Source organism: Desmodus rotundus, chromosome 8 (genome assembly GCF_022682495.2).
Source record: "Desmodus rotundus isolate HL8 chromosome 8, HLdesRot8A.1, whole genome shotgun sequence".
NCBI lineage: Eukaryota > Metazoa > Chordata > Mammalia > Chiroptera > Phyllostomidae > Desmodus > Desmodus rotundus.
The window spans coordinates 122,830,260-122,855,994 of record NC_071394.1 but is presented as its reverse complement, the minus strand read 5'-3'; the positions used below and the strand labels follow the sequence as shown (position 1 = coordinate 122,855,994).

Genomic DNA, 25,735 nt, shown 5'->3' with positions numbered 1-25,735 from the left:
CTACCTTGTGGACAAAAAGAAGAGAGGACAGCAGGGGACACAGGAGGTCAGGAGAGGTGCAGGCGCCTTGCTTCTAACTACTATTTATATATTTGTGTATGAATCCTTCCATCCTTTCCCAGAGTCTGTTCAAAAATAAATGGGGGAGGCTTACGAGAGATTTACTGTTATACTGGCTCTAAAGCCAAATTGGAGTGAAGAGAAAATAATCCTTATGATAGTAGAGATGTTAAGGCATACAACAAACAGAATGTCTTGGAAGGTAGAGAAGGCACATACCCAATGATATTCAAGGACAGGAAATGAGCAAGGAGGTGGTGTGGGCTCATCCCAGGAAAGGGGCAGAGTCTGTGGGAGCGCGATGCCCCTTTGCTGAGAACAGAGACGCGGAGGCTGCAGGTCTCCCTGCCCAGTCCTCCTCGGCCTGATGATTTGTGAACTTTAATATTCAGTTATGCATAGCAATGGGCCACCAGCTCTGTCTGGGGCCTCCCACCAGTAAACACACTCAAGGCAAATAAAGATTTATGTGGGGAGCGAATGACACTCTACCATTTCAAAATGAAAACTTAAGTGTAAAGAGAGCCCAATTTATATTCATGAGTCCCATTCATTACTGAATTCGCTCTTCAGGCAAGCGATTTACACCTGGAATGGTTTAATTGGAGGTACCCATTTCTGTAAATTATGTTGCAGAAGGTAGCTAGCAGAATGGTCCTGAGGAAAGGAAGGAGGCCCCCGTGTGGATTGTGAATGTGAGCTCTGGTCCAGGAAGAGAGAAACAGAGATGTGACAGCCGTGACCTAAGAATGAACTGACAGTGTCTGCCTGGGACGCGACACGCCCCAAGGCAGAGATGGAGGCTGGTGGTAACCTGCTTATCTCGTCTATTCCAATGAGAAATGTGTTCCGGTTTGTCCACTCTCAGCGGTGAAATGATCAGTTTTTCATATTTATTGAGGACTAGCAAGATATGATACATCTTGGGAAACAGAAGCAGCAACAGCATCCTTGCCCTGTAGGCATGCTATGGAGATCATAAAGACATTAGCTATTTTTATTATTTCTTTTCCAGTCAAGATTAATTCAATTGTCAAGTCACGTGTGTCATTTCTTTTCTGGAAGTAAAAAGGTTAGGAGTGGACAAATGCCTCCTAGCAAATAAAAAAAAAAATGCATTCTGCTAAGATGGAGGAGTTATAAGATTTAAAATGTCTGGATCTTATAAATCGAAAAATGTCATAGTGTTTCTACTAAAATACAATAGTAATTGAATATTATTTGTAGTTCGAGTATAATTCATTAATATTCTGTCAAGGAATGTGAAATGATTGAGCAACTGACATTAAACTCGTATTTGAATACTTGGTTATGGGTCCAACATTTTGGAAATGAATGAAATGACAAAGTAGTAACCTGTCCTCTCAGGTTTTTGCTTCCCTGGTTGCTGCTGGCAGTTTTGGAGGTTGAAGATGGGGAGGGGTGCAGTTAAAGAGGGCAAAGGTCTACAGAGAAAATGATCTGAGGAGCTAGACGGTTCTCACCACCTCCCCTACCCACCCGAGCGGTATGATTTCCGTGTTGTGTTTGTTAAGCGAAGTATTCTTAACAGGGTAGAATGTCCTTTCAAATGTTTAAAATTAATAATCTGCCTGTGCAAAAATCACTTGTGTTGGACGAGTCAAAATACAAATATTTCTCCAGGTTCCCCAGGAATCAGCTCGCTGTTTGATGATGAACCCAAACCCTGCTGTTTGTGTGTAGTTTTGTGATGGAGTTACAGTAGCTCAGCTGTGGCACAGCTGAGGAGCAACATGAAGAAGAAAAATGCTTTTCCAGGACTGGCCTCTCGCTTTGCTGACTTTCGTAGTTCATGCACCACTTTCCAATATCCACCAGTTTTGTTTCTTGATTTCCTATCAATTCCTCTACACATTCATCTCCTTGGAAGCCTTTCCATTATGAACTAGCTAACTAGCTCTCCTTGTTGATCACTCACTCTAATCCAAACAATGAATTAAAAGCCTTTTCCTTATTGCCACAACAGTTCTGGGAGCCAGGCATTGTTACTAAACTCCTTTTACCAAAGAGACAGCGGTGATGCAGGGATGTCCAACCTGCAGCCCAACACAAAATTGTAAATTTACTTAAAACATTGAGATTTTTTTGTGATTACATGTTGCAGTGTACTTAATGTGTGGCCCACGACAACTCTTCTTCCAGTGTGGTCCAGAGACACAAAAAGGTTGGACACCCCTAACAGAGAGATGCAGAAACTCGTCGAGGTCACACAACTAGAAGGGAAAGCTAGAAATTAATCTGTGGTTTTCTGACTTCAGCACCCTTGCTTTTCCTTATTAGATGGTGGTACTATTTCCTATATATTTTTCCAACTTTCATACCCTGACATAATTCCTTTAGTGTGGCAGATACTCAATGGCCATTTACTGCATTAATTGTTTTCTCAATAGTTAAAACAATTGTGCAAAAGTGAACAAGAGTTACAGTCCACACTTTGTTGAACAAGATCCTCCTAGTATCAAAGAAAGAAAATCAAAGGCAAAGCATAACTGCCCTGCCCAAATCAACTCAAACCACTCAGTAAGCGTTAAAGTCTGTTACTCGGATAATGGGGCACCAGACAGGTGGGCTGGAGTGGGGTGGGGGCCAGTCAAATGAACTCTACTCCTCTCATTTACTGCATTACTTTCTCATCAGCTGATTCTACGGTTTTCAATTAACAGGGCCTTTTCAAATAATGGCTCTCCTCACAACATTTGAATACTATATATTTCCTCTGAATAGTGTTTAGCAAAATGCTGTTAAAATATAAGATAAAAACAATTTATTTCCACATGAAATGTAAGATCAATTTGGTTGTCGGACTGCTCCGGGCAACTGGTTGCCCCTAGGAAAGTCACTTGACTTTTGAAAACAAAAATAGTATTCATAGTTTTGAATGATAAAAAATAGATAAGACAAAAAAGGATATACTAGGGACTCTGCAGAGCAATCTGGAACATCAGATGAAGGCCAGGAGAAGTCAAAATCCCCCAGGCCACCTAGACAGTGCTATTGGAGTTAATACACTGCTATCGTTATGCTTCCTAATTCTGCGACCACTGTGGATTTTTTCCCCAGGTTTCCTTCATTACTAGGGCACTGTCACTACAACAGGAAGTCCCTTCTAGCTTCAGTTACCTACGGCACATGGGTGCTCAAGGCGGCCTTGGGTGGGGAGAAAAGACACGCAGCATGATAATCATGGCATTTCGGTGGTCTCCTGAACCAGGGGTCCTCGGGCACTAAGGAAGGCATCTGGTTTCACTGGCCTTTACAGAGCTATGCTACTCAAGTATAAGTGCAAGGTGATAAATCCCAGCTGGGACAAGGTAGGCCAAGTGGAGCCAACTTTGAAAAGCAAGGTGTGAATGTTTTGAAGCATTTTTCTCTCTGTGCCAACCTCCCCATGTATGGGACCTCAAACTCTAAGGAGGACTTTTAAAAAGAGGAAGTGGTATAGATTAACTGGAAGCCTTTGTTAATCTTCAAACATGTCAAAAAAATTGAGATACTGGATCAAAACACCCAGCCTGTAAATCATAATCAGATACTGTTTTGTTCGTAGGTGTGAAGTAAAATAGCGTGGAATCATCCTAAGGCTTCAAAAAGGGGAGTACAAGAAATTGTAGAAATTGCCTTTTTTGTTGTTGTTCTTAAGGCCCATTATGACTTCTCTCATCATTGTGTCAGTGTCGGCCTTCACCTTATCTATGGGCACTCTCTGCATCCATCCTCTCTCTCTTGCTCACCATTTGTTATTCAGTGGTTTTAATTCCTCAGTCACAGATGCAGAACGGCCTGCCAGGAGCTGCATGGGGAGAAAGGTAATGCAGCCCATGTTCCGGTGATGACAGTGCATTCTAATGAACTTGAGGAGAGCTGTGACAGGCCCTAAGTGGAACCATGCTTCCTAAAGCAGTAGTTTTTCTTGTACGTGCTCTTTTGCTCATTAGCTTTCATACGGCACAGAGTGTAATTCTTAAAAGCCTCTTCACTGTCCGCTGAGAATATCCATGCATGCATGGGTCATTTTCTAATGGCAATACACATCAGATGAACCGTCCTATTACTGCAAGCTCGGGGGCCTCTTCACTGCAATTATACCGTCCTGATCCATGTTATCGCAACTACAAAGCTGGTTTTCTTCCTCTTTTTTAAAAAAAAAATCAGGGCAAACATGAGAGACACTGTTAAGTGACTAGAGGAATGGATCATGCACGGAATTTCAATGAATGCCTCTGAGGGAAGCCAGCATTGAATTCCATTTTAAATGGAAGAGGTTGTCATATTATTGAAGTAATTCTCTGAACTTTTCTGGCCCATAGTGCTGTGCTGACAGCCAGCAAGCTTCAACAACCCAGAGGGAGAGAAGCTGCTCGGAAGGCTCACACATGTTTTACTTTCCTAATGAGGCTGCGTGGCTTAGAAGAAGATGTGGCATTCTCACATCGCATTCTTGCACCTCTACCGACGTCAATTACAGACAGACCTACGACCAGGCTGGGGGGTGGCAAACTGCTGCGGAGGCAACCCAAGGAGCTCTCTCCCCAGATGAGGCTCAGGGCAAAGTTAGGACAGAGATGGCTCTAATAACTGCCCTGCAATAACATTCCCCTTGGTGGATAGTTTCATTGATGAATTGCTTTCGATCAGCTGGAGAGAACAGGATAATCATGAGGTCAAAAGTCATGGGGTCAACACCATTGTGGTCTAATTACTGTCACTGTCACATAGCCACAGGGTATAACCTAAGCCTGGCCAACTGTTCTTGAAAGTAAGTGCTATGGTCACAGATTCAGTCTGTAGAAATCTACCTATCACTACAACAGGAAATGTTACTTCATAGACAACTCGTAGTGAACCAAAAGTGCCAGTCCCCTCTTTATAGAAGAAATGATTGCATACTATTTTTCCCTATTAGTCAACAACATCTAATTTTCTTCAATTTCAGATTGGCAGGGTTCTCACCCAAACGTTATCTAATGGTAGATTTAACAATAATGTTGTCTCGCGGTAGAGTCTATGGAAGGCCATACAGCAGGATAGAGAAGACCTGAACTAAGGCAGGTGTGGGAGGAACGGAGAGAAGAGACACTGAGAATGTGACCTGAGACTTCCAGCCAAGATGGAGGCGTAGGTAGACACACTGCACCTCCCCGCACAACCAAAAGGACAACAACAAATTTAAAAACAAAAAACAACCAGAACTGACAGAAAATCGAACTGTATGGAAGTCCAACAACCAAGGAGTTAAACAAGAAACATTCATCCAGACTGGCAGGAGGGACGGAGACAGGCAGCCGGGCAGAGAGGACACGCAGCAAGGCAGCAGCTGGCAGACTGGGTGGTCCCACATTCGAGTGCAGATAAACCAGGAGGAACAAATGGGGAGTGAGATAGACCTCGCAACCCAGGGCTCCAGCACAGGGAAAGAAAGCCTCAATCCTCTGACTGAAAACACCTGTGGGGGTTGTGGCAGCAGCAGGAGAAACTCCCAGCCTCAAAGGAGAGTTCGTTGGAGAGACCCACAGGGTCCTAGAATGTACACAAACCCACCTACCGGGGAATCCGCACCGGAAGGGCTCAATTTGCTTGTGGGTAGCAGGGGAAGTGACTGAAAACCAGCAGAGGGCGGAGCAAGTGGAACTGTTCCCTGTAGAACCCCTCCCCCACATACAGCGTCACAACGCAGCTACGTGATTTGCCCCACCTTGGTGTAGACCTATGGCTCCTCCCTTTACTACACAACAGGCTCACGGAGACAAAAAAAAAAACAGACCCAAAAACAAAACTTCCCAAATGAAAGAACAGATCAAGCTCCAGAAAAAAATACAACTAAGTGATGAAGTGATAGCCAACCTTTCAGATGCACAGTCCAAAACACTAGTAATCAGGATGCTCATAGAATTGGTTAAGTATGGTTGCAAAATAGAGGATAAGTGAAGGCTATAAAAGTCCAATAAAGGAAAATGTACAGGGCACCAACAGTGATGGGAAGGAAACCGGGACTCAAATCAACTGTTTGGAGAAGGAAGAAATAAACAGTAAACTAGAACAGAATGAAGAAACAAGAATTCAAAAAAATGAGGAGAGGCTTAGGCACCTCTGGGACAACTTTAAATGTTCCTACATCCAAATCATAGGGATGCCAGAAGGAGAAGATGAAGAACAATAAATTGAAAACTTATTGAAAAATAAGGAGAACTTCCCCAATCTGGCAAAGGAAATAGACTTCCAGGAAGTCCAGGAAGCCCAGAGAGTCCAAAGAAGTTGGACCCAAGGAAGCACACACCAAGGCACATCATAATTACATTAGCCAAGATTAAAATTAAGGAGAGAATCTTAAAAGCAGCAAGAGAAAAGGAGACAGTTACCTACAAAGTAGTTCCCATAAGACTATCAGCTGATTTCTCAGAAGAAACCTTAAAGGCAAGAAGGGGCTGGAAAGAAGTATTCCAAGTCATGAAAGGCAAGGACCTACATCCAAGATTACTCTATCCAGCAAAGCTCTCATTTATAGAATGGAAGGGCAGATAAAGTGCTTCCCAGATAAGGTCAAGTGAAAGGAGTTCATCATCACCAAGCCTTTATTATATGAAATCCTAAAGGGACTTATCTAAGAACAAGAACATCAAAACTATGAACAATAAAATGACAACAAACTCACAACTATCAACAGCTGAACCAACCCCCCCCAAACAAAAAACAACTAAGCAAACAACTGGAACAGAAACAGAATCACAGAAATAGAGATTACATGGAGGGTTATCAGTGGGGAAGGGGAGGGGGGAAATGGGGGAAAAGGTGCAGGATGGGAGTGGGTGTGCAGGGCAGAGGGGAATAAAGGGAGGGGAAATGGGACAACTGTAATAGCATAATCAATAAAACATATTTAAGAAAAAGAAAAAAGAATGTGAACTGTCAGCAACTGGCTCTAGGAGTTTTGATGGTATCTCATGTTTGAGGGACGGGAGCCTGGATGAATCAACTACCATCATCGTGAATATCAGCTGTCTGTTGGAAAACAACTCTGTGATAAACAAAAGCCCTGATTTGCAGTTTTTGGTGATTTCCCTGGTATAAATATTTCCACCATGACCAATTTCAAGCTACATATGGCTTAACTATCAGCTGAAAAATTCCTGATTTTTTTTTTAACATGGCTCTTGTGAGCCTAAATGAGTGAGCTCTGGCACAGTGCTGACTAAATTCAATGTCAAACAATCAAATTTTCAGTTCACTCAAATTTTGTTCCTCTAATCTTTTTTTCTTCAAGCCCATTTACTAGTTGTGTTTTGACCTTTGGCGTAAGAATGACTATAAGTGCCGTCCACAGAGCTTATGCAGTTGGTGGAGACAGGCACAGAAGTGTGCGGTGCTCTGGATGGCACTAGACAGAAGCACATCTCAGACTCATGGGTCACTTCTGGGGTGAGTGGGAAATGCGAAACAGGAAATAGAGAAGGCTTCCAGGAGATCGTCTGAATGTAGCATTCGAGAAGAGCAGGTGTTTGCTAATGGCGTAGGGTGAAGTGGGAATAATCAAAATAAAGGAGGTATAGACCTGAGGACCAGCACGTGAGAAGCCAGACATGTGAAAAACCCGTTCAAGGATTCTAAGTATTTAGCAGTGGCAACAGGTTAGAAAAGGGGAGAGGAGTTCCGGAAGAGAGAAAGGGAGCTGGGCTCAAATCCTAGAGCCTTGAGAACCACGTATAAAATTAGAATCCGATGTTGAAAGATTTAGGGTGCCATGTAAGGTTTACAAGCAGAACAATAAAATGAGGAACAGCCATTTCATAACGTTTCTCCAGGAGTCACTTGGGGGTTGCATAACTGGAGGTAGGGAATTGACTAAGGTGGGGGGCGTGACACTAATCCAGGACAGAGACAGTGAAGACTTGCAGAGTGGTAGGGAGAGAGAATGGATGCATCAGAGAGGTACTTAGCATGTGAATGGCCAGGAACTGTCATCTATGAGCTGCAGGGAGGGTATGGCAGAAAGGGAAAACCAAGGACCAATCCCAAGTTCTTGTTTGGTAAGAGTTGACCATAGTGCCTTAGCCATACGTACAAGAGGGAAGGCAAGTGAAGATGATGGGTAAGCACATGAGCAAAAGCACCCTGGGGCTCAGGCAAACAGCTTGTCTTAGCGATTTGGACGTCATCAGCACATCGCTGCTCTTAGAGCCGCGATGGGTACGGATTGGGAATATAATCCAGATGGACCTCTAAGGCTAAATGTTACTCAAATATTGGTCTGGAGAAAAAAAAATGAAACCTGAGTTGGAGAAATGAGGAGACAGAGGAAGGTGACACTGACTAGCACTTCAGAACTGCCAAAAGAGAGGAGGAAGTAGACACTAGGTTCAAAAACAGCTGAGCGGTGCTCTCGACAAAAGAAAAGACAGTAAGAGACGAGGCAGCCAGACAAAAAAGGATGGAAAGGGACTCTTCTGAAGAGCCTGACAGAGAGACCGGATGCTGTGCAGAGAGCTAGAGGGGACCCTGGGGTTGAGAATTGGGGGGGGGGGTGTTGTTACTGTTTTAATGTGGGATAAACATAAGGGTTGTATATATTTTAGGAAAAAATAAAGAGGAAAAGATTAAAAATATGGAATAGGAGAAAGAAAGCTATGAACTGTCATGACTCAGCACATTGAACATCAAGGGAGGCACACAACCATGAAGCTGGGACCTGAGTGACCAGAGAGCCTGCTCGTTCTCCCTGGACCATCTGATCGCGTTCAAGGTCACCTCCTCACTATTACATACCGCATGTGGTCCAGCAGGAACATGTCCTGGGTCTTTCCTCTCTGCCCACTTGGTTGAAGACCCAAGACAACTTGGGGAGCTTATGAGGACACACGACAAACTACTATAATTTGGGGGAGGCAATAGAAGCTACTCTAGATAACTTTTGACAAAAATCTGAGGGAAAGAGGCTCTTCCTCCTTTCATGAATATGATCAGCATTCACATGGAATAGCAATTCTCAAGGAAGTCTTGATTAGAGATGAGCAAGAAGCTCACGGTCCCACAAACTCTCCACTCAAAGTTAATCGACAGGACATAATGATGGCATGCTCTCCCCTCTATACCGAAGTGGACAATCAAATGACATCTCATGAAGAAACTGAAGCGTCAGTAAGATGTTTTCTGTTTCACCTCAGACACACTTTCTTTGAACACAGTGATGCAAAATGCCAACCACTAAAGGTTTTAGGATTTAATTTCTTCTGATTTTTCCTTAAGGTCCAGGTGTGTATCATCAGTCCACTTTGAATTTCAGAATGCCAGTAAAGTTAAAAGGCTGACTTGTTTGCATTTCATTACAACCCAAGAGCAATTGACTGGTTCTAGATTTTATAATGTATAGTCAAAAAAAAAAAATCACCACCCCCCAAAACCCCACACCTGAGCTTGGTGTATTCTACCTACAACCAATGTTCTCCACGAAGAATTTGCGAATTAACATCTGTAAAGTTTTCATTTTAAAGTTTGGGGAACACGACTTCTGATTCCCTGTTAGTCTGTCTCTTCATCAAAATTCCAACAGATGGCCCCAAAGTAAAGCTGCTAAGCACCAGATGACATCACAACTCCAAACAGCAATAAAGAGATATTTTCTGTTTATCTGCATAATCGACTCATGATTATTCTCCTTAACGGCACCAAGAAATATCTTTAATTTCACCATGTGTGAAAGGGTTATTTAAAAGCATGGTTTTTTTATCTGGATCAAGATAACAACCAGAAGTCTTCCTGCTTGTCTATACAAATCCAAAAATGTGCTTATCTTTTCAGCTGGCTGGAAATCGAGGCTATGGTCAACGCTTAAATCTGATTTCACAATAATTAAAGCGAAAATAAAATTGAAGGACAAATGGGCTGTCCTGAAGACTCTTTCAATCATCCCCCTAGGGCAGGCTGTCTCCACGGTCACAGAGCAGTTTTATTTTTTCTAATGGCCTGCTCCAGGGTAGGAAGAGAAATGATCCCGATCACTCACTTGTTAAGTTTTCCCTTCAACGGATGGCATTTAAGGGTAATGCTCACATTTCATCATGGTTAAAAGCTTTAGAAGCACCCAAATGGAGCGTGAGAATTTTAAGATAGTGTCTGCCTCTGTGTCTGCAGTTCCCCTCCAGGCCTCAGGGGAGCTCCCTGCCAGGCACAGCCAGCCAGCCCTCTAACCCTCTGCGCCGCACACACCACTGACGTCTTCAGTGTAATGATGAGGCAAACACGCTAGGTCTAAGCGAATCCGCAGAGGCCCCGTTCTATCCCTGGCAGGACACCCAGCGACTCCCAGAAGTACCCTGGGAGCGTGCTATACCAGGCCGGTACTCACCCGGGGAGGTTTGTGTGCTGCCATCAGAGCTTTGGATTCTGCATGCTGCTCAATCCTGCCTCATCACCTTGCCTCCACTTCCAATTACCTGCTGCCTTCAAACTCCCCCCAGGTGGCGCTCTTTCCCCTGGATCAGCGGTACTCAGCCTGGGCCCATTTTTGAGTAACTTGGAGGGCCGGTTAAAACACAAATTGCTGGGCTCCAAGCCCGGCAGGTTCTGATTCAGCAGGTTGGGGGTGGGGTTGGGGCCTGAGACTCTACCTTTCTGGCAAGGTCCCAGGAGATGACGATGCCACAGCCCTAGGGACCACATTTAGAATCACTGCCAGGCCCAGGCGTTCAATCAATATTTCTGCCTCGAATTCTTCTTGTTGAATCCTCACCCCCTTCCCCCCACCCCCATGGAGTGGGTGATGAGATAGATACAGCAGACACTCTCTGGGAGAGCACCTCTCTGCTGACTTCATTTTCATGTTCTGTAAAATGGGGACAATCCTTTCTTTAAGGGGCATTAGGATGGACTAAGGTCCCTCCTGTGAGACACACCCCAGGGATGGTGCACCTGGCAATAGCCAACACGGGGGACTGCCTCTCCTTGCTCTCTGCACTCTCCACCTTACATGAACTTGAGCTCTATTTTATTACTTATTTAGGTCCTGCTCCCCCGGTCGATTACAGTGCTCTGAAAATGGAAGCTTGTCTTATACATCTCTGCCTAGTTCTGTATTCTACGTTTAGTGCCTTAAGAACATTTATTGATGATGTTGATAAAGAAACTGCCCTTACTGCACTCATATAATAGAAAATATAATAGAAAAGAAGCCAACAAACAGAAACCTGCAGGAAAGGAATGAAGAAGCAATGTACTGAGCACAGAGAGCCCACAGCCCTGCCCTGCATGAGGGGCAGCGGAAGCAAAGCAATTTATCACCATCACAGCAGAATACAGAAAAAGCTGTCCAGAGGTCAACCACTTTCTCTTAGCCTCTTCGCCTCTAGGAAAAAAAAAAGAGAGAAGTTCTTTCTAACAGCAAATCAAGAGGGCACGGCACAGTTTTCTAATTCCACCTTTTGCTGTTGAAATGGGGGCAGCCGTAGGTCCCAAAAAGGAGAGGAGGAAGAAATACGGGACGGAGCTGAACACAGAGTGGAGAGGGAAGGAAAAAAAAACCCATCTGGAACATTATGTTTGGCATTCTCAAATCTCTGTTAGCCCTTGGTGAGGCATCTGGGGAAACAAGCCAGCTTTTGGCAGCTTCATATTTCTTTAAGACATATCTGTGACTTTGCTCACCGATACTTATGCTCTCTCGTGACAGTGTCTCAGCCGTCATTTGGCCTAAAAGAAAAGCAGGCACTAAGAGACCTGGACCGCACCTACTTTCTGATACAGCAGACACCTGCTGTTGGTTGCTTTTCCAAATCTCTTTGCGGGCCCCGCTAAGCTGCTGTCACTCATGGCCTGTGCACAATGGTTCTGAAGCTGTCCTGGTGCGCCAGGCTCTGGTGATGACACTGAGGTGTAGGGGGTAAGAGGACACTTGCAGAGGATCGATCACGCACACAGTTCCTCACACACTGGGGTCCCAGCCCCGTTTTCCTGCTGGTCACTTTGCCAGCATGCATGCTATAGTACTTCTCCAAATACCGCAGACTGGAATAGTTTTGTTTCCCAGCTCCACACGTGTCAGCTCCGCTGCTGTTATGGTCATTAATATGAGCTTGGAGAACTCATCTTGTGTACCTGATCCAGAGCTCCCTAACCCTCGTCCAGTAGCTATCAATGGACTTTTCTAAAATAACACACAGTAGGGCACTAGGGAGGAAGAAAACAGGAGTTTTAAAGGTTTGAATAACTTATAATGCATTGCAAAAACAAACAAAAAGACTCAAACTGTCTCTTTGGAAACTGTCAGCTTAACTGTCTGCCAGTATTTGGATATAGATGTTCACAGTTATTCACCAGCAGGCACCATTCTGAAGAGATCATGTAGTGAGTTAGTAGAGACCACAGTTGTACTAACTTAGTCCAGGAAAAGAGAGCATTCTCCATTCCTCATCCACTCTAGTCAGAACATTATTATGTGTGCCTTACTGTACTCACTGAGCTAAGCACTTTAGAAGTGGGCATAATTGTTATTCTCATTTTGCAGAGGACCAAAATGAAGCACGGGGAATTGAGTAGATTGCTTAGGGCCATGCAGCCCAGAAGTGCCAGAACTAAGACACCAGTGTTCTGCTGATTTCTTTGCCACCACGTGGTCGTGGCAGGTGGCAGAATTCCACCCAAAGGATTCATGTGAGGAGACAGTAGTTAAAGAAGGCATTGCCAAATGAGTAGGCAGGTTAAGGGACCAGCAGGAGACTGAGGCACCTGGAACCTAACGACAGTGGGGAAGGCTTTTCTCCCAGTGGCCTGAAGGTCTGCGGGGAGGAGCCGGTGCTAGAGAAGTAAAGAAGAGCTGACAGGGCCATCTGGGGGACCAACTGCTCCCCAGGGCAGTGGGGAGGGCTGATGAGACTCTGATCTGTCTCTCTCCTTCTGCCCTCTGATCTCTTGTCCTTGATACCTTTCATTAGTAAAACCCACCTGGAAGCCAGAGGGCAAAGAACCTGGGAGAGCAGTGTGTGTGTCAGAAGAGAAAGAGAATGGCTATGTGGTGGGAGGAGAGGCAAACAGACTAACCTGGACACCCCTTCCCTTCAGGATCCCAGGTATACATTCCTACAAGCTGCTGAGCCAGCCTGCTCGAACGGAGATTTTAAAGAGAGTTGGACGATAATTTTAGCAGAGGTTTTACACATCATTTTCCCCCTCGGAAATGCTCCTTTTTAACACCTGATAATATGTCACACCGTGCATTTAGCATGACTACTGCGGCAATTAGGTAAATGTTAACTCTCAAATTTTTATGTCACTAGATATTAGGGCAGAATATTTGACTCTTTGCCCTAATGCTTGCCTTTTTCCATTTCGAGGGTATGGCAACGTTTGTAGGGAATTGATAATAACTTAGGAAGTACTATTACATAATGTTTAAATATCCTGTAGGGCAAAGAATAAAAAGTTAAATTATGATTCAGCTCAAGCAGTGCCACTCATTTTGTTGCATTTGACATTTTCCTTTGCTGGCTGCATATCCAGGTAGCTGAGATCGGACGGATAACAATGGGAAAAGAGTGTTTCAGGGGAAATGAAAACAAAAAAGGGGGATCTAGTTTATTTCTACAACGATACTTGAATTCCCCAAGCATATTTGCTTTAGAAAATGCTCTGCCATAAATTTGTCTCGTTTCGATTTTTCTCAATTTTTCAAATATTTAAAGCAGTGATCATCAAGATGAAATAGTGTGAAGGGACATTTTTTTTAAAGAGACTTGAGCTAAGTGTTCTGGTGTTAAATCTAAGTTTCTGCTTAATGGAAAAAGCACAGGGTCTGTAATCAGATAGACAAGGGGCCTGCCTTGTCGCCACCCCCCACCACCCCCACTGGTTCTGCGACTGGGGGAAATTATCTGAAATCTTTGAGCATTGTTTTGCTTGCCTATTAACTGGGCTAATACTTCCCAATTGCCAGGGCTTTTCTGAAGGTCAAGTAGATATCAACAACGGGACTCATACACAGTTTGGCCTCTGGCGTTTCCTACATGGGAGTTGGCATTTGTTTCCATCAAACGCTGCTACATAAGTGACAGTATTCTCACTCCTTGCAGAATTGTACCCTTCATGAAAAACAAACTGGGTGTTGACCACAGCACCTGGGTGGACTCCACCTGTCTCCTCCCCCGCTGAAAAATCCTGGAACTGCTCCTTATTGCTGACCATATTCAGGCTTCTGTCGCCCCCTAAATTCCTCTACTGAGCCAAGGCACAGTCTTTAAGTGAAATCCACACAGACTTTACCAGGGGTGATTCAATAATCGTGCTCTTCCGGCCTTTTGGAAAGTGTAATCTCTAGAAGCAAAAACCAGCTGAAGCAGCTCTGAACATGAAGGTAGGCAAAGCACCAGGATAGTGGTGAGTGCAGGAGGGAAGCTGGTCATGCCTCGGGGGCAATGGTGTGGAACCAGGCAGGGTTCCTAAGGGAAGGCAGGTAGGCCCCGCCCCCGAGCAGAGGTGGAACGCTGGTGTCTAGGCTGGAGCTTTAAGACGGCCAGGGTGCTGTATTCTTTAGTTGGAGACTCTACTCCATGTTTAGTCCGAAAGACTGAGGGAAATGTGAGGCCTCCTTTTGTTCCCATAAGAAACAAATGCCCTTCCCCTCTGTTTCCTGATCAAAGCTATGCCTGCACCTGCCATAGGCTACATTTCCAACCCGCTCCCCAATCAGAGCACTCGGGAACAGGAGAGCTTCCCTTCATCAAAAGCTTCTCAGAGCAAACGGGTGCTGAGTGCATCCTGGGTTCGGGCAGGCACCTTTCAGTCTTTTTTTGGTAACTTATTAAATAATGGCCCCTGTCATCGCATCAAATGTAAGATGGAAAGCAGGGCCTCCTCCTCTGCTTCCCCAGGCTGGGGGCTCTCTCTAGGGCCCACTGGCTATCTCGTTACACTATTACAATGCTTCCCAGCACCCAGAACTCCTGAGATCCTTGCAGAGAATCTTCTACTTCATGAATATTTCTAATCTATTTTGTACTATTTTTCTGTGCTAGATAGTAAAACAACTGATTTTCAAGAAAAAGTATAATATTTCAATGATCATATTATTGATTAAAGTATTCTTTCAAATGCAACATTTAACAATATTCATGATTACATGGACCAGTTTCACTCTTTTGTATTTAACAAATAAGACCACGTTTCATTTGCTTTCTGTTAACTATGTTTGAAAAAAATAATTTGCGAACTAATATCTTTTGAAATGTTGGACTTGGGATCAAATGAATAATAAAATGGATATTTAAGTTAAAGACGCATTAAAGTACCATAAGAGATTTAAAAAATCTTTTAAGCTTGATGTTTGGAAATGTTACACTTTAAATAACTGGATGGATTTGACGATATGAGATAAACAAAAGACTTCGGGCTGCTCGCCGATCGCATGCACTTATCCACAGAAAGACACACTGCGGATCAGAGAGAGCCTGTCTCTTCCTAAACCAAGAGCCAAATTGGATACAAATGTCACCCTTTTCCCTTTTTAACTCTGGAATATATTTGTTTACTTTTAACCACTACTTTTTATTTTGTACACAATGCCCAAAGCGGCACAAAGCGAAGATTAAGCTTCACCTCCCTCAGTTCGAACAGGTTTTTAAATAACAAAGGCCATAGTGCAATCATATATAGGGTGGCGGTATGTGCCTGCCAATGCCTATGTCTCTGCTGCAGGGCTGTCAAACTCACTTTCACCGGGGGCCACATCAGCCTCGCGGTTGCCTTCAAAGGGCCGAATGTAATTTTAGGACTGTAGAGATGTAACTACTCCTTAACTGGGGGCAAGGAGCTCTACATTCGGCCCTTTGAAGGCAACCGCAAGGCTGATGTAGCCCCCGGTGAAAGTGAGTTTGACACCCCTGCTCTAGTGTAATCATTAATATCCTTCCTCTTTACTCTCAAATGTGTATGGGTTTGGATGATAATTGTACAATATCTACACATGTATGCACACACATGTATTATGTATGAACACAAAGTCTGTCCGGAAAAAGTCCAGCCATTATTAATATACCGAGAATGGTTTGTGCCATATTGATGTGACCCGGCAGCCAAGGAGAGCGGACTGGAATGCATGTGTGTGAACAGTGGTGACTTCACTGTACTAGTCAGTGGGGGTGGTAGACACCATTGAGTGAGCATGTGTACTGTGCGGCCATGGCATCCAAAATGACTAAGAGACTAGAGCAACAAATCTACATCAGATTTTGTGTGTTAAGCTTGAACATTCCTCCATGGAAACTATTTGGATGATTCAGAAGGCTGCAGCTATGGGCAACTGGTGACTGGCAGCTTCATCACGACAACATGCCTGCTCATGCATCACATCTTGTGCAGAGTTTTTTGGTGAAACATCAAATCACCCAGGTGACTCAGCCCCCATATACCCCATATTTGGCGCCCTGCAACTTCTGGCTTTTCCCCAAACTCAAATCTCCTTTGAAAGGGAAGAGATTTCAGACAGTTAATGAAATTCAGGAACATATGATGGGGCAGCTGATGGCAATCGGGAGAACTGTGTGAGGTCCCAAGGTGCCCACGTCGAAAGGGACTGAGGCATCATTGTCCTCTGTACTGTTTCTTATATCTTGTATCTTCTTCAATAAATGTCTTTGTTTTTCATAGTACATGGCTGGATACCTTCTGGACAGACCTTGTATATATACGTAAACACACTGTTTTAGGAAACTAGTGAAGATTTTATTGAAATGAATTTAAAGAAAAGTCACTCTTCCTGTGCTCCTCCTAAACTGCACTGCGACGCTTGGTGTTCTCCGCGTCCCTGTCCCTACCCAGCGGTCCATTATGCATACGTGTTACACAACATACGGCTTAGCAATGAGTCTCTAAGTCAGTCTGGCAGACAACTGGGCTCCACATAGCGTGAGAAGAAATGAGTGACTGAGTCAGGGCATGCCCTCTCTTCCAACCTCTCCTCTCAGCCTCCCACTCCGAGAGCATCATCAGAATTCTTTTCTCAACGTGGGGAGGGGGGTGGAGTGGGCATAATGATTTGAAGTATTAATCTTCTTCAAATTGACATATTTTCTGTTTGTAACAGCAGGAACTTCCAGAAAATCTTAAATCCCCTGTTTGGAAATGGCTGTTTAATTCCCTCACTAACCTTTGAGAGGGGCGGACAGGGCAGTGGAACGACAGGCACCACTGGGGAGTCCATGGATCGAGGCTCCGACATTTAACAGGCAGAGAAGACTGCGGGTCACATTGAAAACAGGATGAAAGGCATGGACCCTTTTTCTACTCAATTGTACCCGGGCACAAAAAAACATTTTGCATAAAATTTCCCCGGATTCAGAAACTCCACAAAAGCAGTCACAGAATTCGGAATTTTTAAGTCCCCCATCTAGCAGGAAAGATGAGTAATTCTCCTTCTTTCTCATTCAAATGGAAGACAATCCAAATGCAGTCCACTTCTCAATACGCTCCCTCAGCAAGGTGCTAAGTATTAAACAGGAGTGGAGGGGGTCGAGGGGGGTGAGAAGTTCACAAGGAATACATCTGCATTGATGAAGAGCAATTGAATGTCGTTTAGACAAGTTTAGGACCTCTGACAGATCCAAGAGAGACTACCAACAGAACTAAGATGTTCCTTTAATAAGTCTTTCTGAATTAAATGTTGAAGGGAAGCCTGATAGGGACCTCCCAAAATACAGGGTGGGGCAAAAGTACGTCTACAGTTGTTTGTATGGAAAATAATACAATAATGAATAAACAATAATACAAGGATAAACTCATGTACTCACAACGGTAAATCTACTTTTGTGCCACCCTGTATAAAGTAAGTCGTTTAAAATGTTTCTCATTTAGTATGTTTTCCACCGTGGTTTTTAAATTGTTCATCGTATAGGAAATCTTTTTTAATCTGTTATTAAATCGGTAAGCACATTTTGAGGGGACATGGCCATCAGCATAACTGGCTAACAGCCGAGGCAGGACGCAGGTGCTGTCTCACAAAAGTGCTTGATTAAAGTGGAGTCGGCAGAACCTCCCCCTGAAAACATCAGCTCCGCTGACACGGTGCCTCCGGAATGCACAAAGCCACCAATGCCCGAACCGAAACGCATGCAGCCCAAGACACAGCAGCCTAGCACGGTCATTAGTTTCATTATTAACTTACTAAAAACACAGAGAGCTGCTCCTTTTGAGAATAAAATTTTAATTAAGGAAAGTTAGTATTTCAGCAGGTGAGGGCCCTTGGAAAGCTTCTGTGATGAGATTTCATGACCAATAATTCCTAAGCGGCTCGGCATTATTAACGAGACCATGATGAAGGAGGTAGCTGAGCAGTTTAAAAATAGATGACGACGACCGCGTGGCCTGGGTGGGAAAGAGCTGCTGTTTGATCTCTCACGCCCATGACTATACATCTCATGCCGTCTCAGCCGATGCTCATATCTCATCCTGAGACCGGGAAAAACATGTCTTTGGGAGGACGCAAAGATGATCACTGTTTTATTGTGTAGGCACAAATTGTCAAGTCACGAGAGGCTGTGTGTTACTGTCAAGACCCAGCCTTGAGAGACCGACAGGGTGTGGACCCTGGGGGCAGTCGCCGCCCCCTGCCACGCCTCTGTTTCCATCATCTGTAAAATAGGGATGGTGACACAATTGATCACGTTGGTCTCCTAGGACTAGGGGAGGGTGAAATGGTATAAACCTGTAAGCACATTGTCTGGCAGATGGAAAACACTCAGTTGCTTTTATTTCTAACATTAAGAAAATGATCTGAAGTTAGAAACTAACTTATTTGTAAAAGTACCTTATTCCCAGGGTTTTCCAAAAAGGCATCATAATCTAGTAATATTTTTTTTATCCTTGAGATGATATACTTTTTCCTTTTTTTTAAGAAGTCCTCACCTGAAGATATATTCATTGATTTTAGAGAGAGAAGTTTGAGAGAGAGAGAAGCATCAACATGAGAGAGAAACATCTATCAGTTGCCTTCCATATACGCCCTGACCCTGGATCAAACCCACAGCCTAGGTATGTGCCCTGACCAGGAACCGAACCCACAGCCCTTTCGGTATGAGGGGTGATGTTCCAACCAACTGAGCCTCCCAGCCAGGGCTTTCTACTTATTGTTAAAGACAGTTTTGAGTCCTATGAATAACAAGAAACTCGGTGCTTACTTACACGGAAGACATGGTTCAGAAAGCCATTTTATAAAATACAAAATCCTTTTTATACCACATCAATAAAAAGTAAAGTATCCATGAGGAACAGCCCACTGTAGGCAAACAATAAAGGCAAGCTAATAATGCCAGGCTCTGCTACAGAAGCGCGGTTCTGGAAGAGCAGCTGACCCGGCTGCGCTAGCTCCCTGCACTGCAAGGCCGACATCCACACGCTGGCCCAGGCAAAGCCTGCTCAGCTGTTCTCAGACATCCAAACCCTTTCATTTTCCTGCAACGAAGACATCTGTGATCACTACACAGATGATTGCCCCAAATAAAGTAGAATAAAAAGGGAGGAGGGTTGTTGTAGCTTGTAGAGCGGAATTTACTGGACTGGAAAGAAAACAGGTTGGCTTTGAAAAAGGCAAATTGGAGATGTGAATAAAGAAGCTGAGGCTGTAGGCCAACTCCCCGTCCCCCTACCTGCCTCCCTCCCCCACCGAAAAAAAAGGACACTGCCTCACTCCCAATGCAGAAAACACACCCAATCTCTGAAACAAGGCTGCTGTTCTGATCACAGACCAAAGCTTGACCCCCTGAAGGTCAGCTCACCACTTTCACTCTCAGCAAGTGACTCAGGTGCCCTGGGCCTTAGATTCCTCACCCTCAATGTGACTGTAAAGCTGGGGTCCTGAGCTGAACCAAATCTGTTTAACAGTCTTCTGAGTCTGACACTCTCACATTTAAACAGAATTACTTTATTGAGGGTAACGGAGTAAATAACTACGCTGACACAAACTTTATAAGCTCTGGAAGATGTTTTCCATTTGAATATCTTTTTTTTTTATCTCCCTCCCAAGAAGAGCTGATACTGATACCAGATCCTTTAACAGATGCCCCCAAATGTTTCAAATAAATTTGTCAAATTTATCACAGGTTACATTTCTGACTGGGTGCATTAACCAGGTACAACCAAACTTGGAACTGTAATGACTGCAGAGAACAGCTACATTTGCTAGTAAAAAAGAGGATACTGAACCTGAGCCAGACCCAATATTAATTAAAAAATAATAATCTTGCCTGATATGAATTGGCTTTTTCTGGAATCTGTAAGATCATTCTATATCAATATCCTTTGGGAGAAAACAAACACACCAAAAAAAATTCTCTCCACCTAAGCAGAGTATAGCCCAAGAAGCCTTTAAAAATATTTTGTTAATGTATACACAATGATTTAAAAAGTTACATTTCTTCTCCATCTGGCCTGCAATCCCTTTAAGAGACTATATCGATGTTATTTATTTTTGTTTCATTGTTTTCACTTTGCTTACCTGATACCCTTTATGCATTTACAATACCTGCACACAGCAGATGCTTAATGAATGTATTGTTATTGTTGAATGCATGTTGATAGGATTCCCTACCCAATTGTTATTGTTGAATGCATGCAGTACCACCTGATGTTATGTAACACTTCACCTAGACGTTTTGTTTCTAAAGAGTGGAACCCAGATGCCAAGAATTAAAAAGACATTGGACACCCAAGCGCACAGGGCAAGGGACACTGATCTCACATCCAGGAGGCAGGGACTGTGATCCTCAACACTTCTTGCTTCCCTGTGTGACACCCGATGGAGCCTCAGGTCACACACGGATGACGAACAGGGAAGCTTTGGGCACAGCTCCTAACTCACTATTCTTCAGTTTCGTAGGTGGGAAACGAGAGTCCTGGATGATTCCTCCAGCACCAACAACTTATGACCTTAATGTTTTGCCAAGATGGACAGGCATTCTCCTGCTCTACTTTGAAAATCCTGGGTCTTAACTGATGATTAGTTAATTCTATTTGTCACACCAAACAGCCAGCCACTGACCGAAATTATACAGAACAGCATATTCTCCCCATTGTTATGTAAGTCACATAAATGACAAATTCTTCTTTGAGAGTCTTCTGAAAATGTGGCAGTGACTCTGTGGCCACCAATGGTCAGTGCTATTTGTGGGAAAAAGAACCACATGCTCTCGGAATGCTCTGTCGCTAAGCTGTGGAGAGAAGAGGCTACCACGCCAAGAGCTACGGCAGCTTCCACTATAAAAGCATCAAATAGTTCACCAGACTAAGAATGCTGAGCCATTTACTAATCTTATCATATGTACCCTTAAAGAGACCGCCATTGGTAAAACCAAGCTACTTTTTCCTAGGCCAAGCTGGTAAAAAGAAATGAGTAAAGGGGGAACTTCCAGACATTTACAAGACCAAAGATATTGCTTCTTTAGGAGAATTTAGAAGCCCAATAATGTTGCTTCTGCTAGGAAGAAGAGCATCATAAAAAATCCCAGACAAAACAAAAAGAAGCATACTTCAGCTAAGTATTTCGCCGTCAACAGAAGCTGTGAGTGAGAAGCCGTCCAGCTGCCTTCTAGGGTGCAATGGGTTCTGTTAACTGTGACAACATAGCAAATTTAAGTAGTGAGCCTCCTGGATTGTGAAACCTCCTCTTAGTGGGCTACATACCCCCACACTCCCACACACATTTGATTTTCGTAGTTAGGGGCCCACTTTTGTGAGTTTTCATGCCAAACCACCACATTGTCTTCTAAGCAAAGCCTCTACTCCCACACTGTTTCCCTACCCAATGGCCTTCTCTGTTTCTTGAGAGGTGGTACGGCTCTGGCTGTAAGAATGGTACTTGTCTATGCGAGTGGCAACCAAAGTTTGCCCCCAAATCATCACCGAGGTGGCCGAGATGGATGGGTGGACAGAGACCGCCCCAGCCCCATCATCCTAAAACTACCAAGAACAGAACTGTAACCTGACAAATTGTTGCTCACTGCTGTGAGGGAGGCCACACACCAGAGGAAGTATGGGGTGTCTCAGCAACAAAGGACAGGAGAAAATGCCATAGGGAGGTTAGACGGCATTTAAATGCAGCAGAGTTTTAACAGGTTTAAAGCAGAGGAGGTCTGTGTCAAGGAGCCCACTTCCTGTCTGGACTGCTTGGTGGACCCGGGGGCCTGTTTCTTTCGGAACCACACATTTAAGACAGAGGTAGAGTATTTCATCCAGAAACACCGATCTGAAACGCTGCACATGGGAGGTAAGTCGAGGCTGCTCCTTTATGTTACACTGACACGGGTCTTTGGGGCAGGACTGGGGAGTTTTATCCTTAACTGATACACATTCAGACAGGAAGATGTGATAGCTCATCCTTTTAGAGGGCGAGATTTCTCAGAGAGTGAGGGGGTGACTGTACGTTGTCAGCACCGACAGGATCTTAGGAGGCATGTCTCCCATTAATATTGCTCCTGCTGTTCTCTGTGTCCGTATTCCCCATCTGACAGACGGCTGTGAGGATTGTCTGAGCTAAGTTTTACTTTCTTACCATACAGATATAATAATCAAACAGAAGTAGAGAGACCTAGATGGGCGAGAAAGAGGGTATGCAATGCCTTCAAGGGTTATTGATAATCATTTCCTTTTACCTTTCATCTAAGCTTAACACAGGTTGACGCCCCAAAGGAGAAATGCCTCTAATTCTAGCCCTTTCTCATTTCCATAACATCCCTAATTCTTCAGGAAACTATGCCTTTAAAAAGAACTGAGGATGTTGATAAACACCACCAAATATCACCAGTATTTAAAGAATAAGATCGTGAGCATTTAATGATAAAATAAATTACAGTTCTAATACTGTAATAATCTAGAAAAATGCAGGTGGTCTTTCAGTGAAAAGACAATTAAATGAGAGTGAGTCACGCTCAATTAAGCACTTGAAAAAAATGTGAAACTCAACATGTGAAAATGGGATATTCAGTAAAAAGCAAATTTGTGAACGGGATTCTATATAGAAACATTGTCAATTAAGTTTCCAAACAATTATCCATGTAGGCATGCTGTATTTTATTCTATAGCTCTTGTCTTCAAAAATAGTGTTTTAAATTAATGATATTGCCATAAATTAAATATCTCATTTTTCTTTTTTATGAGTATTTATTAAATAGTTATAGTTCCCTAAGTAATTATAATCCAATACCTCAGTGTTAGGCAATGTCCCGTATTTTGGGAAAATGAGTAAATCTTCCAAAAAGTGATAGTTTGCCTTCCACTTAAACTGTTAGGAGGAGAATTTGCGTACTGATACATTCTGGGGAACAGGAAGAAGGTCCCTTCAATGGACTCAAAGAGACAAAGGGAGGGGGTGGGAGCCTGGGACAAAGAGGTAGTGGGAAGGAGAGAGGCAAAGTTCTACCTACTTAAAACAATCGAGAATCTGAGCTCCATCTCCAAAATTATCTCCTCCATCTTTTAACACACACTCACACACACAGAGGAACCCTTGGGCCCTGAGCAGGGCGTGAGCCTGGAGCTGGACTGGGTTTCTCCAGGGTTAGAGATCAGAGAGGCAAGGAGGTGGCTGGTGGAGCCAGAAACTATATAAAAATGGGGGTAATGAGAAGATGAAAATCATGGGGTGCCTCTTGATTAAATCGGGGACGATGGGAGAGTCGTGATGCTGACCTGAACACCAATGGTTAAGGATTATTTAAGTAGTAGGATGGGGCCACTCCCTAAAGATTGGAAAAACACTGGTTTCGAGCTACTGTAATTGGGCATAAAGAAGGGATTTATGAAGTTCTTACTATTTGCTAGTGGGTAGTTTGATATAAAAATAAACAGCATTGCAAAATTCAAGAGATGGGTGGAAAACCTAAAATGCACATTGATAATAAAGACAGAGGCACTAAAGCTAATTCAAACATTGTAATATGTACGGGAAAACACTTGGCTTTGAAACAAATAAATTCATTTCTAATTATAAAACCTGGCTTCTTTATAGACCCTGGTTTCTCTGCTTGGAGTGAACTATTGAGGCAATTACAAACAAAAGTATTTTCTTATCACCTAAGAAGTGATGGCAAATTAGTTTATAAATATTTAGCAGTTTTTTCAGTCAAGCCAATAAAAAAGAACACCGTTTATTGTCCATCATGCTGAATGGAGTCCAGAAATAGTATGAAAATTAGATTGTTTTTCTCACTGGGAACTTCAGACGTAATATTGTTATGTAATACATTTTCCCTCTCAGGAGTCCAAGGTTTGAATTCGGGGTTTGTCGCTGTGAAATAAAGAGGATTTTGGAAGTCTGTCCCAGCGACCACTACGGGCACAAATGGGATTCCGAAGCCTGATTTATTGGAATGGCTGTCTGCGGAGTTGCCAGCAGACATGAACATCTGTTAAACATCAGGCTTCTCCGTCTCATGTATGGCAGACCCAACAGGACCCACTTGTGCTCAGTCCCATTTCTTTGCAAGCTGGTTTCACCTCAACACCGGAGCCACAAAGAGATACATGAAGTTGAACCCCAATTGCACGTATTTAACGCCCATATCATTAGAGTAATCAATGAGCAATAAATGGCTGCTCTAAAATAGGCAAGATAAAAATTGCTGCACTTTTTTTGGTACGCTTATATGATTTCCTTGGAATATTTTCTTGCCTCTTAAATATACATATATATAATGAGTTTCCTAATTTCATTTTAGGAGATACGTTATGATACATTACAGTTTACACAAATAAAAGTCTTGGAGAGCATTGCATCTATAAAGCATGAAGATAACTTATTGTTCTGGCAAATGATAAAACTGCTTACAGTGGCAGCTGTGATTTATGGAAGCAATTCAAATACACTTGGAAAGTGTATTAGCTTTGCCTCTGCCCACAAAGGGCGCATTTGAGCAGGGTAGGACACTCCAATGATAAATTACAGACCAGATCCAAGTGAAGGCAATTGGCACATCAAATGCCTAAAGGCTCCAAATTACAGCAAGAATGTGTTTTCCACGATAATCCCTCACATGCAGTGGCATCTAGGGTAGGCAAAGAAACAAATTAGCACCTGATTGTTTTATTTTGTGATAATGCTTTTTTTAAAAAAAAGCTTCTCTTGTTTTCATTAATAAAGGAACGGGCAACTCCCTAGGCATTCAACATTACCTTTCATATGTGTGCCATTAAAACTACCACAGCTGGGAGCCCTGGCGGGGTTGCTCAGTTGGTTAGGGCACTGTCTGGATGCGCCAAGGTTGTGAGTTTGGTCCCTGGTCAGGGCACATGCAAGAATCAACCAATGGATGCATAAACAGGCAAAACAACAAATCAGTGTTTCTTTCTCTCTCTCCCCTCTTCCTCTCCCTCTCTGAAATCAATCGATAAAAAAAATTTTTTTAAACTACAACTGCTAGAGAGTTACAAGTTGGCTGCAGAATGGAACTTGGCAGAACCATGTGCCTATATTTTACCAAAGAATCCAAAATGCCCAGTTTTCTGTTCATAGAATTAAAACATGACTACCTTGGTGACAAGCATTTGAAACTCAGAAAGTTAAATGTCTAACGGAAGATCACTAAATGGAACATTTCTCTTCCGTGGCTCTTAGATACTTCCCATGAGTAGCAAACAGGTACCTTAGAATAAAAAGTCTTCCAAATCACTGCCACTTCTTCTGCAGACTCCT

The 25,735-nt window shown here is 43.4% G+C and overlaps 1 protein-coding gene across 13 annotated transcripts in view; it reads right to left on the bottom strand.

Moving 5' to 3' along the window:
• Positions 1–25,735, bottom strand: part of ARPP21 (cAMP regulated phosphoprotein 21) — a 147,427-nt gene that overhangs the window by 4,471 nt on the left and 117,221 nt on the right. The window lies entirely within an intron of this gene.